Source organism: Gavia stellata, chromosome 16, assembly GCF_030936135.1.
Source record: "Gavia stellata isolate bGavSte3 chromosome 16, bGavSte3.hap2, whole genome shotgun sequence".
Classification (NCBI taxonomy): Eukaryota; Metazoa; Chordata; class Aves; order Gaviiformes; family Gaviidae; genus Gavia; species Gavia stellata.
Genome location: NC_082609.1, coordinates 15,332,443 through 15,347,008, shown reverse-complemented (window position 1 = coordinate 15,347,008; position 14,566 = coordinate 15,332,443).

Below are 14,566 nucleotides of genomic sequence, written 5' to 3'. Positions count from 1 at the left end.
TTGAAAGAAGCAAAATAATTTCAGTGCAGTGAAGTCTGGAATAGGATCAGCTGTCAGTTGAGCAAGAAAAAGTATTACAACATGCAACGGGCAAAAGGAACTAAGATTGCACAGATTATTTTGTAATTTCTAATTAGTCAATGCTGTAATTTGTCACTAAATTTCAAGACAGATTTAGTAAGTAGAAATGAAAAACTGGATTTTTTATTATGAAATTTATATTGGAAGACTTATGTAAAAGAAAACAAATAGTGGGTTTAAACGAATAGAAGTAAAATTATTTCTGAAGAATACAGAACTACTTTATGTCACTACCTGTACTTCACCATTATCAAAGGCAGCAAATCCTAGTAATCACATTAACAAACTTAGCAGAACTGAAAGGATTGGAGTTGGACAGTGTGGCCATTCATAAGTCTTTTGAAAACATCTTCTGAGATCAGCCGTATTCCTAGCATCACCTGCATAGGATACCGTATCCATGCTCTATGAGCCTACCTGGTTCAAGTGTGACTTGAGATCTTGCAAGCCAGTAGTCTTTCCACAGCGTGTTGTAGTCAAATACATAGCCAGGCTTACCCAGGCACCCATTTTGCAAGGGTTATAAAGGATTTTTTTTTTTTAATTTTTTATAAAATGCAAAATTGATGAAAATTCACTTAAAGGTGACAGACAGAAGTTGCAACCTGGAAAAATTCTGATTTGATATTGGCGGAGGGGGTAATCACTTTGAGATTCATCAAACACTGGAAAAGATTGTCAAGAGAGGTTGTGGAAACCATCTATATATCCTTGGAGCTGTTCAAAGCTTGACTGAACAACGTCTGAGCAACCTGCTCTGACTGGTCCTGACTTTCAGAGGATCCTCTGGTGTCCCTTCCAACTTAAATTATTCTATAATTACAATATTCTATCATTATGTTGTTCTCACAGTATTGGTCATCTAAACCATGGTTTTCTTTCCACCAAGAATTTGCTGTATCTGTGACATTCACTTTGACATAACAAAGGGTCAGTGTTCAGAGGAACATTTGTTTTGAGACCGAAGAAAAGAAGGCAGCAGAGATCAAGGATCCAGGGAAACATGCTACCTTTCTAACATTGTCAGATATGTGGGGATGAGATGCTGATTGTATGTGGACAGTTCTAGGTTTCAGTCTCTTGTGTAATGCCTTGCTATATTGCTACCATTCCTCTAACTGGGATGAGATTCAATATTTTCCTCTGTTCTGGAAATTTTTACACTCAGGATAATTTTCTGATGTAGCCATTGTTCTCCAAAAGCACAAAGGTCCTATTTAAAAATCGTGTTCCTTTTATCCCTTCAGGTTCCTTCTGAAGCTTTGAACAATAAGGCAGAGGAGACTGCCCAGAGATGTGGGCAAATACATGCTACCTCACAAGACTTAATTTTAGCTATAAACAAAAGGAGAAACTGCCCTTACCCAGCTTGCAGAAAGTGAGGACAAGCTTCCCATCCCCACGGAGAGTGGACAAAACCATTTGTGAAAATAAATTACCCTTTGCACTGGGGAGACATAACAGGAGAGGTACCACCATCTGAGACCCAATGTTTTGCCTTATCACCTCCTGCACCTCATACAGACCGCAAGCTAAGTGGACTTCTCAGTTCCTCCCTGCTCGGTTGGCAAAAGCTATTTTAGCAGGCATCCCTCTCCTCTTGGTATATGTAGGAGAAATTGAGAGCTAAGAAAGAGCCTCTGCTGTGTCCTGATGACTGTAGAGTCATGCTGTTTCCCACCTGCTGTCTCCCCCCATCCATACCACTCCCCTTTGCACAACACTCTCCACCTTGCTGTAGACAGCCACACTTCTGTAGGATCAATGGAATACAAATCTGAAAGAATTCCTGTACACTGTAATAGCACTTCAAAACATCACAAAGAAGGAATATAAAACCCTTGTGTAGGATAGGTTTTTTTGAGTAATTTCTACAGAGTTGTGTGGTTAAGAGAGAAAGAGGATATTTTGTAAAGTATCAATAAAAGGATAAGAGAGGATTGACAGCATTGCCTGACAAAAGCCAGTAAGATATTTATGAGGACAATTCTGATACAGAACAAAATTATTTTGGTTATTTCCACCAAGAACTTTGGAGAGAAAAAACAAACTGTACCGTATGCTGGGCTTTGCAAAGGATTTAAGGTTCAGTTCCTACTGTATTTCCTGGGATATAGGTATCTTGCTGAAAATCTCAGATCCAAAAATGCATAGAAAGAAGCATTTAATAGAAGAACATGAATGTACTTTTATCATTTTGACTAGCCTGCGAAACTACTTAGACTCCTGCTTTCTGAAGAGATGGTGCTTGCACAATAACTGCTGCTCAAATGCCATGGGTAAATTTGGGCGCTACACTTCAGCATCATCTCAGAAGCATTGCTTAATTGATGTTATCAAGATGACTATTTTCTCTTGACATCACAAAGAAAATAGAGGAGCTGCATTTTAAAACCAACTATTGCCTGAAGACAAAAAGGTAATGTGACCCTGTTAGCAATTTCAGTTAAACCCTCAGAAGTGTATCTTTAGCTATGCATGTAAAAACGAACAAAAAACCAACACAGTTCCAAATCCTACCTGTTACAGGCTTGTTTGGGATTTTTGTTTGTTTTTAACACCCTCACATTTACTATACCTACCATTTTATTACTTTAATGTAATAAGATTTTTTCTAAAAACTATGTATAAAACCAATAAAAATATTGTTGCAATCACCGTTACGAGATTTAATAATACAATCATTTCTACAGCGTTTTGGGGTTTTTTATTCCAAAACATCACAAATACCCAGAAAGAATCTGATTTTTCTGATTCATTGTACAGGGATACCAAGTCAGAAATTATTACTATCACACACAAAAGATCAAAGCCTGTTACACATTTACTGTGTGAGAGTTCAGACTGCAGAGTTACTGCATTCCTGCACTGGGCAAAAACTCCTGAGCATTCACATGAACTTCAGTGAGTTTTCCTGGACAACAATGACATAATACGTCTCTGAAGGAATATTTCCAGACCTCCAGAAAGTTACTACACGTAATTTATCTTAAGGAATGGCCAGTAAAGCACAAGGGTAGAATAAAAGGATTGTTTTAACTTTGCTGGAATCTAAAATGCTTTAAAAACATAAAACCTTATCATTTATATACATGTTTGAACACACATATATGTGTTCGTGTTTGAACACTTTTTTCAAAATAAACATTTTTTTTCTAGTATTTTTCACGATATTCATCAAGAAAATAGTTCAACAATTATGTTTTTATTTTAACAAAATTGAACTCACACAAAACAAATCATTGGCTCCATTTGTTGCATTTAGCAGACGCTCACATTTTCACTTATTAACTGGAAGGCAATTTCCCTTTGTTTTCTCTCACTATGAGCAAGAATTTCAATACATTGCATTTGAGAAAGAACATTATATTCTTTAAATAGAACATGTCATGCAAATTATCACTAAGCATTCAAGTGTAAGGCTACTGAAGATAAAACATCAACTGCAATAATCACAACAATTGTTTTTATATACATCTTTTACTGAATTTTAGAAAAATTCTGTTTGTGAATACAACTGCCACTTCCCAGGTAATTTCAAGAAATTACTTATTTCGTAATCTAGGACACTTAAAAGGTTTTCAGTTAGCATCATATTCAATGTAGCGTATTACAGGAATCTTGTAGCTGTCCAACAGATCCATCAGCATCTGACTCAGTATTTAGGTGAGTGTTGATACAGAGTGAGCTATCAGGCATTCTTCAAAAAGCACTTCTTAAATAGTTTTGGCTCCAAATAATAATTAATATTTAATTCAGTCTATTGAATATGAAAATACAAGCCTGTGCCATATGAATTTGGAATAAACAGTGGGACATTTAATCTTTAAATCAGGACAAACACTACATACACTATTTCAGAAACAAAACACACGTAAGAAAAGGATCAGCCCTGCAGTAAAATCCCTCTTCTTTCACCCTCCTCTCCTATATTCTTCTCCCCCCCAAGAAAAACCCCAAGGCAAAAAGCCAATGACATCAAATTTGGAATTCACACAGAAGGCATCCGAGTGTCTAAATTCTACACAGAACCTCACCAAAAGAGCCAATTTATAGCTTGGGTGAAAAAATGACAGTTAACAACCTTTAAAAGAAAGAGCAAAAAAATAGCAAGTGTCATAACTTTGAATGCAATAGCTACATTTTTCTCCCCCAGTTTCAACACCTGGCTTGTTGAGTGCCAGTAGCCATAGCAACTCGCTCTGCGCGCCAAGGCTCTGACACCGCTCCGAGATTCTTCTTCAGCAGAGCACTGCCTACATTGGCTATTGTGCAAGCTACCAAATCTATCTGCATTCATCAACCATGATTTTCCTCCCCCCCTCTGACTCCTAGCACATGTTAGGGGAGCTCTGCCTTGTTTATAAACTCCTTAGAAAGCCCCTCCCTCTCTCCCTACTAATTGGAGGTTGAAACCCCTCTTCTTGCTGATCATAGGGCAACCTAAGGCAACTACTCAGTTACATACCTTTAGATGCAGTCAGGCATCTAAAGTTAAAGTACACTCAGACCCAAATATTTCAACCTCAAAAAAGCTATATTACCCTTCAGAAATACTGCAAGAGAACAACGCAGACAAGCTGTTGTTAGAAGAGAACAAAAAATGGCAGCTATCACACTGAAAGACAGTAGATCACTACCACAAATACCAGATTGAAATAATTTTTACCTATAAAGCCTTACCATATACATTAGGTAGACTTCAATGTTCACTGTAACAAAATACCTACATCAGCATAGTCACCCACACATGAAACACTCTGAAATACAAGCAACGTTTAACACAGCAGCTTCATTCGAAGGCGGTACTAATTCCTAGCACCAGAAATAAGGTGCTCCACCAACAAAGCATTCCAAAAGATCAAGCTGAAAATAAAACATATCCATTCACTAACATTTAGTAACTCTCCATTTTATTAGTATTTTTTTAAAAAAATACCTCACTAGGAGTTACAGAAATCCTATAAGTAACTATTACAATGCTTTTGCGAGTACCAGAGGGACTAAAGGCTCAGCTACCTGATGGTGTAGTGGTGGCTCAACACGTTCGGTAGCATTTTCCCCGTTTCCTCTAGTTGTACATGACAAATGAAATAGCAAAAGTTTGATTTGTTTGAAACGTCAGACTTTTATGCTAAACTGATTTACCCTGCATTTTCCCAAGGAAAGGGCGTGCCTATGGGCACCGTGGCTCCGGTGATGTGTTTGAACATGTTTAACCACTCCCACCTGATCACACCCGGGCCCTTCGCAACCTGACCAAAGCCACATATTAGACCCCCAATAAGCATGCTGTGGCCTGATGCATAAAGGGTGGAGCTTGCAGTAGCTTTTCCACCACAGACAGCACATAACAATATTCCCGTTCCTTCTGTTAACCACCCTTGAATTTATCTTTCATATCAGAAGATACAAGATTTGAACGGATCTTCATTTAGGATCTGATCCTTTTGGTAGATACAGAGTTCCTACACTGTACAGAACAGCATCTCGGTATCAATGACTGATTTTATTGCCCTGCTGGTGCTTCCACGCAAAAGGACTAGCAGGAACTCTTTGTCTCTAAGAAGAAATCACAAGAACAAAAAGGAAGTTGAGATTAGCTTCAGCGCAAGTTACAAAAACAAAATGAAGGGCAAATCCACAGACTCAGAAGGCCAGCTCTTCCGAGTGATTAGGATAACATAATCAGTGCTACAACTTCACAGAAAAATTAAGCCAGTAAAGCAGATACAGTCTGACAGAAACCATGTTTCTTAAAAAATGAAAAATTTTAGTAATTAACAGTACTGCCCAAGGAATTATTAAAATATACAGAGTTCATCTTAGACATTTGAGAAGAATTGACTAGAGCAGCTTGTTGGTGAAAGTGGCAACTGTTCATTTGTCACATAAATAAGACCGTGACAGAATCATGTCCCACAAATATGCAAAACCAGATGTAAACAACGGAAAGAACATTGAAAACGTTTGACCAATATGAAACTTGAAATGTGTTAGAATTTTTACCAAGAGACCTGGAGGATCCCTAAAACTAATCCTATCATCCCCTGAACACTATGAGCATAACACAGGTAACACTTAAGTTTTGCAAGTAGTTTAACCTCGCAGAAATTGTACTGATGCAAAATATGTCCTTTTCACACTTAGCTACTCATTTCTCACTTCCCCTCTTTGCCCTCTCCCTTGTGCAAGTCTTCAAACCATTCTGAAATGACCCAATCAGGGAATCAACAGATTTCAAACCAAACTGGGGAGGGAGGAATAATGCCAGTTTAAGCCATAGCAACGTCTCATCTAGTTCATTTCACAGTCAGCACAAAAGGGTGGAAGGGAAGGAAAAGCTTCCTCCAGTGGCACCTTTAAGTGCTTGTGGAACTACAACATATACTTAACATTTCAAATAGTTTGAATAGGTGTCTTTTGCAAATTATAATAAGCCCTAAGAACGTCACCTAGTGTAACTATCATCATGTCTGCTGTAGGTACAACACTAAGCTGGCAAAACAGTTGATTCTAGAGATAGAAGTTTTGCTAGTTCCAAAATAAAGCGGTATAAGTAAAATCATGTTAATGCATGTACACTGCAAATACATTACTGCATTGCGTTCATTTGCTCATAAAGAAGCCTTAAGGTAAGAATTGACTAAAATTTCTGAAATGGCAGAATTTGTAATATGAAGAGAACTTCTACCATAAATCAAGACTACCCTTCTGGGGAAGTCTTGGCCTGTATTTTTAAGGGTACAAATAGCCTTAGGTCACTGTGCATGTGCAAAGTGTGGGGTGAGGGATCAATACTGGCTCTCTAATCTATTTGAGATGCACAGTTTAGGACAATCATTCTAACCAGGAATTGTATTAGGGAATTATTTGTACAATAGCTATAGGTTCCTTAATTTATATTTGCAAATGAAATTCATATTCCAGAAGACAACAGGATGATGCCCTGCTGCACTAGGTACTCTGCAAACACTGCGTAGAAGAGATTTTTTCTCCTGTAGATCTTATTTGAATTAAGCATGAGAAAAGAAACAGCCAGAATATTTTAAAGTAAAATCACTTGGCCAAGATCACTTGAAAGGACAATTGCCAGACCACTACTTATTTTCACTTTTGACATTATTAGACTGCCTCCAAACAGAAGCACGTGCCTATGGATTTAGTATTTTAGATTTGAATACCTAATTTATACAGTATATTAATAATAAAGTTATTTCAACTTTAAGTCTTCACAAAAGAATTAGAGCTTTCAAAGGATACTCAAAATCAAAAATCAAGTAGTTACATGAGCAAAAAGAGAAAACGGAGCTACACAGCATTACCCTGACATACATACCCATACACGTGCATATACGAGCTGGTAGCTGTAGTGGGAGGATTACTGCAGAGAACAGTCAGACTTGCGGTGTGAGCATCACCTTTGTGAACAGAGCAGCGTGGAGCTGGTGCAGACAACTGTCCCAGTAAGCACACAGTGATTAAGAGCAGCTCAGCATATCAGGCATAAAGCCAAGGCGAGCAGGTCATAAGAACAACTTGACGAATCTGTTCCCCTCACCAAGAGGGAGAGAAGTGAGTATTCTTCATGTTTGAGAAAGTTATCTCCGAGTCTCCTACGACCTCCTCCTTTTACAGTTTTGGGAAATTTTAAATTATAATTTTTTTAAATCATTATATATGTAAATCAGGTGGTGTGGTGTGATGTAGAAAAATCAGTATAACACTCTTGAACAGAAAGGAGAAGATTCAAAGAGGCAATTCTAGAGACCATGTACCTAGGCTGCCCTGAACAGAGCAGTTTCTCCTGCTTTGTTCCAGATCTCTCTTGTGGCAATTTTCACTGCTCTAAACAGCTGGCTTGTAAAAAGACTAAAATTCAGTAAAAAAATCCAGTAAAAGTCAGTAAATTGATAAAATCTCTTATTTTGATGCAATGCCTGCTGACAAGATATGGGAAGCTACTTTGTACAACTGGAGCAAGCAACTGCTTCAGTTGCTGTGATGTTCCTTATCTTTTTCATTTCCTTGTTTTCTGCCAGTTTTATTAGGCAATCAACATTAAAAAGTTATTCAACGCTGATAAAATATTCAGTTTAGATTTTGTGCAGACTAAAAGCCGAAGTGGGTGATGTAGCTAAATCAAAACCAAAAGAATTTCCGACTACTGTATTTCGTCTTTGTGAAATAAAACAATTTAAGAAGTTAACAGCCCAAGCCGTTAATCAAGCTAACTGGAAACTACATAAGTGCATCAAAAAAGACTATGAGACATTTCACACTTAAAGCACTGAACAATAATAAGCTTCCACCTGTTAACATATTAATAATGCTGTTAAGAATATGATGTGCTTGACTCTGTGCCAGCGATTTCATAAGCCTGTGCAATTTCTTATCTGTCAAGAAGCACTTTTTAGCTACTGGAAGAAATATGAAAAGGTAGAAGGGGAGAAAGATAAAAGAAAAAATACTGCATTAAGACTTGAATGAGATTGTGAAAATCCAGTCACTTGACTCATTTACCATCAGGCTACATATATTGGAGAATATATAAAAGCCCAACATTGCATCAGGAAATGGATTGTACTGAGTGACCTCATAGAACTTTTCCATCTGTGCTATTATTAATATGATGCAGACACAGTGAAACAGAGCTGGCAAAGAAATAGGATGTTATCAGAGAGACAATAGATAAAGAGGGAGAAGATAATGCTGATAGAAACAATTACTTGGTATAACAAGCAGGGCATATTGTAAAAGCGCTATGATGTAATGAGAGGATGATAAGTTGATGCTCCTAAAAGTCAAATTATTAGATTTGTAGAGCTGAAAAAGTAACATCATGGAAGGTTTGCAAGCTGAGCAAATAAATCAGAGTGAGTAATTTACCTTATGCTTTGCTCATAAGAAGTTCCCTAAACTGATTACACTTTCTCCAGATTTCTTGCTTTAAATTCCTGATTTCCATCATTTTCTGTGAGACTTGGACTATATGAATTGATTGAAACATTTTTCTGTATTGGATATGTGAAATCTGCATTGCGTTTTGGGTTACATAAGCTAGTCACAAAATTCATTTAGTATTTTCTCATGCCTCATGAGTCAAGTGATATTGACAGAAAAGTGCATCTCGAGTCCTAGAAAAAGGTGTATGGAACAGATCCTACTGTTCCATATTACTACATCTGGAAGGACTCTGAAGTTTGGAGAATCTTTATTTTTCCTAATGCATGAGGTAGTGCCCCTTCTCATTAAAAAAATATCCAGTAAGTCCATGTCTAGGAGAGCTTGAAACATGTTTTAGTGAATATTTGCTTGAATGAAAACTGTCAAATGGCTAAAAAGGAATAGAATACCATCATATAAGGGTGAAATGTAGTTTCTGTGTTCTAACAAGTATTTGTTGAAAACCCACTGCGAAACAGTTGCACACTTTCTTGCCTAAGGAAGGAACTAAGAGTATATGGGCGAACAAAAGGATTAAAAAAAATGAGTAGGTAAATCATGTAAGAGAGCAGTCACAGCAAAGTTTATGCAGAACTTTAAAAGTGACACACTCACTATTGTAGCGGGTCCCTGGAGGACAAGCTTGATTAGTTATTCAGTAAGCCTGTCCAGCAACCTGTGCTGTTAAAAAAATATTTAACTTCCCTAACTTTGTACCCAAGCACAGTAAAAGGTGACCTGGACCACAGCAGGTTCCCAGAAGGAAACTTGAGGAATGGACATTTATTACATCTTGTTAATCAAGACAATTTTCAGTCTAAGTAACAGACATGTCCTGGACAAGACTCTTTTTTGGACAACAAGTAATTTAGGGTAATTGCGGTTCAGACAGTTACAGTGACACTGCATGTTACACAATACTGAGTAAAGACTGCATATGCTGTACAGCAGTTATATGGAAGAGGGACACTGTAGGACAACAAGTAGAGAAAAACATAATCATATTCAGCACAACTCCATCTTAAGGAAACTGCAGGTCTAGCAAGGTCAACTGAGTGACACCATTGACGGCCTTAGGACCCGTTAACTGCCTCTGTCAGGGAAACACCATGTTCCTTCTAGCACAGCGCGCAAGTCCGACCCTCGATCATTTTGCTGACACTGTGGCCTCAATCATTTGCCCTGTCAATTGTTTAAACCACCTTAGCTATGAGCCTCAGTGAGAAGAGCCAGCAGTTCACCTCTGCTATCAGCGTTGCGAGCAAGTTCAAGCCAGGGAGAAAGCAAATTATTGCAGAACTTTTACTTTCAATGCCTTAATTCTATTGGTCTGTGCCGTCAACACCTTGGGGCTCTGACTAAGAAATAATAGGAAAAGTACAGACCACCTTAAAAAAATAGGTAAATTCTCCTTTGTCAAAGCACCTGTTTTGTCACAATTCCACACTGTAAACACATTTACTCTCTCTGCCTGTATTTCCTCTGAGTGCTCTTCCCACTTAAAACCAAGCGGTTCAAACGCAACGCAAGCTGCTCGCCAGCATGTGCTGCGTGCGCATCCCCCTCCCGCTCACTGCGGCTGGGCTCCCCGCGGCCCTGGGCTACAGGATCTGGCCCGCCGGCGCTCGAGCTGCCACCTCGCTCTGCGGCTGAAGAAGCCAGCCTGCAGCCTCCCGCGGTGATCGCCATGCAGTCACCACCAAGTTTCAGTTGTGCAGAAAAACTATTAAGAAAGACTGGAGCAAGTAGCTTTAAATCACCAGTTTTCAGGAAAATTCTGCTGTTACACAGTTTCAGACAACATTAGATCCCTTTGGTAACTATACATTCATTGCCCATTGGAATAACCACATGTACCACTGCCCGTTTACACAGCGAACAAAAATAGTTGAGAGTACAGAGGTGTCTCAGATGAGAGCAAAACAGTACTTTATTAAAATGAGAGGGAGGCTTTGATTTATTTTTAGCATGAGTGATTCTAATTATTAATTTCTTTTCTGTTATCTGCAAAATGTGCTGTGGCTGACAATGACAGCTTTGAAATGCTGATATTTTCAACATTAGCTGTAAAGTAGACTCAAATTAATGTTCCAAGAATTGTTCTAGGTTTGCAAAGAAGAGTTTTTCAAGAAATTTGCTTTAGTAATGTTTGGCTTCTTCTGCTTTTGCTTTTTTTGAGAGACAGATCTTAATTGGCAGAAACATTCATAGAAATTTAACATCAAAAGATGTTATGAGAAAAAAACTTGTGGGCAATTAATTTTACATTCATAATGAAGTTTGTTCACAGCAGAAGTGTTTTAAGTGTTCATTCACCCTGGGATCAGAAACAATATAATACATCTCATCAATCGTAGCTAAAAATCACAGCCTTGACGTTGGCTATCCAAATGAAATGTTTGTATAATCAATTTGCCATTAATATGTGAAATTAAAAACCCATTCTAAGAAAGAGGCATACAAAATGAAATGTTTCTGAATAACAGGTTCAGTTTAGCAAAATGACGATCTACATGTAGACATTGTAGAGTACAGCAAAAAGGGTAAAATTACAGGATAGGTTATTGCAAATTACGATTTCCCCAGAGTCACACAACTCTGAAATAAACACAACTTCTCTGTAATATTTTCCTAACAGAATGCAGTTACCTAAATATTCCCTTCCCCACCCCCTCCCAGAAGAGGATAATCTTCTTTAGAAGTTGAATGGAAAAACCCCACCTAATGAGATTTTTCTCACTATCTTGGGTAATTGTTATACAACCAAGTATCAGCAGTGAATGGTACAAAATCCGAGTCTCAAAAGAGGGGAAATGAGTTATTGTTTAGGTGTTTTAGAGGCAGTTCCTTTTCTCAGATTCCCCCCCCCCCCCCCCAAAATAGAATAGTTACAACCCATTTTCTCAGCAGCAGGTATCACTGAAATTTGTTAGTTTTAAAATAACACAGTATTGTACTGAAAGTTTTCAACTAATATTTAATTTCTCATACAGGTTTTTTTATTTCTTCATGAAGTACACCTTTTCATGTTTATTCATTTAAAGTTCATTTCAAGTGCTTCAGAAGTTCTGGCACTGCTTCCAACTCAGAGGTGGTCAGAAATAATTTTTAGATTGACTGTAATTTAATACAAGCAGTAAACAATTTCAAAGCTATGCTGGAGCTGAGCACATATTTTCTCAACTTCGACCAACACGGTAAGCTGGTTATGGTGATGCAGCCTTATGAGTATTAATGCTTAAATATGGATTCAAGCTGTCACCTCCTATAAACTTTTGCAAAATCAAGGAAAATCATGATGCAACCTGCCATATTTTTCAGAACAAAGTAAAATCTTTCCGTTTAGGCGCTTGATATTAATCCTTAAATATCATGTTTTGCTAACTGCTATTGCCGCTGCTTTCCAAAATAATACTGCATTGTCATGCTGAGTTTTGTGCAAATGTAAATGCACAAAATGGTATAGGTAAGAGCACGTGCAGATGCCTCTTGAATTGTTTCAGCACAGAAGGGAATTTTTTAATGCAATTATAATCAGCTTAGACATTAATTAACTGATACTGAAAATGTACTGAGTAACAAAGCTCATTGAGCTTGCATGTCATAGCCACGTGACTAACAACCTTGGACTACAGGTTTAAATCACAAAAAATCCATGCCGAATCCTGAAAACCTAGATCCTGACCAGAAGTATCCAAATCTTTTTGGATGAGAAAAACTCTTGGAAAAAAACCTCTGTTTAGGAATAAGTCAGTTCTCCTACACTTCAATGCTTTCCAAAAGTAAAGAGGGACAATATTAATACCCCAGCTTAGAAGAAACCTGTGAGACTGTGTCCATAAAGGCTTTCTAGTCCTCATACACAAAAACTTCCATAGAAGTTTAAGTTAAGGAATCCTTTGGGTTTGGGCATGACTTCACAGTTCTGAGAGGTGAAAGCTTCCTTAACAAAAGAGTATGTTTCGTGCCACTAGGTATCAGATTTGTCTAGTATTAATAAAGTTGCAGAATCCCATAGGACGTAGCCGTAACTAAGGGATGTCCTTTATCCGTTAGCCATTTCCAGCATACAGACCCCGCTGCCTTAGCCTTCCTCCGCATTTCAACTAAGTCTTGCCACGCACCTTGTCAAATTTTGTTAGGTCTCTTAGGTTTCAACCAATAACCACAATGGCAGACAGAGGATGAGGGAGGGCAGCCAGGGAGAGAGAAATCATCTTAAAATTTTAAACAGTGCTTGAGTCACATTTGTCAGCTCCATTCCCTTTGCCCTCTGCACGCTTGAGAGGGACCATCTTGGCCGCTTTAGCTGCAGTTTGAGCTAAGGTGTAACCCTTTGACTCTGGAAGTCAGATGTTCTCCATGAATGTTCTTTGTCCATTCAAAGCCTGAATCAATACATCCATGGCTAAGGACAAAGTTAAGTCACACAAATGTGTGCTGCATATAGCAGTTTTCTCTCTAAGGTTTTGGCATTGGACACAACATACTAATCATTCTGCAGTTACTGTATATCATCTGAAAAGCGCCTGCATTTCCAGGTTCAGTACATGCTAAATGCCTTTAGCTGCCAATTTAGCAGTTATTAGATTGTCTGCAGAATTGATAAGGAGCTATGATTTGATATTGCTCTGTCTTAAAAATTAGTCTTTGATGAAACACAACAGTGCAAGTGTAAATGAAAAGTCTAAAATGCTATTTATACTTAAGTTTGCTGTGGCCTACCAAGTATAACATGGTTTTATGAGTGAATATTATGATAACTATTCCTGATGTCTTGTTCTGTTTTTAAAAGCAACTTGTATTAAGTAATTTCGCTCACTAGCTCAGTTTAATTTCAAACTTTATTCTACTTGTATTGAAATGAAATTCCTGCATCTCTAACAAACTTTGTCTCCCAGGTTTTAAACATCAAACTATCTTAAAACTTACTGTTTTCTGACAAATCAAGATTTTTGAGCTTCCACTGCAGCATTTTAAAAAGCATTAACAAGTCAGACCACTCAGCATGATGTCTTTGTCAGAATTTACAACCATAAAGCTGTACAACACTGGAGAACACTTCAATCTAATGCAATAATTAAAACGTGATCCCTATTATTTAAAATGCTATGCATACAGTATTTCTTACATACATGGTATTATTGACATTTAAAGAGGAAATTCACAGATCTACATGGATTTTATACAGCCTATACTCCTTTTTCAGGCAATGTATCTTGTGCTGCTGGGTATGACCAGGACTAGCTGGTCATCCACATGATGGTCCCCCATTTCCTGGATGCTCCATTATTTGCTCTGTTTTTGAGCTGAGATCAGACAGAACTTGGCCAATGAAAGGAAAACACCTCACATTGCTTCTCTAACAAGTAATTAGCAGTTCACTAAGACATTCCGATAGCTACATTAAGAGCCGTAATCAAATCAGATTTTCCCAGACCTAATGCTTTCAAGGCCAACTCTATTGACACGTTTGGCTCTATGACCTTTTATGACTTGAGATTTTGGGAGCAAATTTCACCACCCTCAGGAGAAGAGC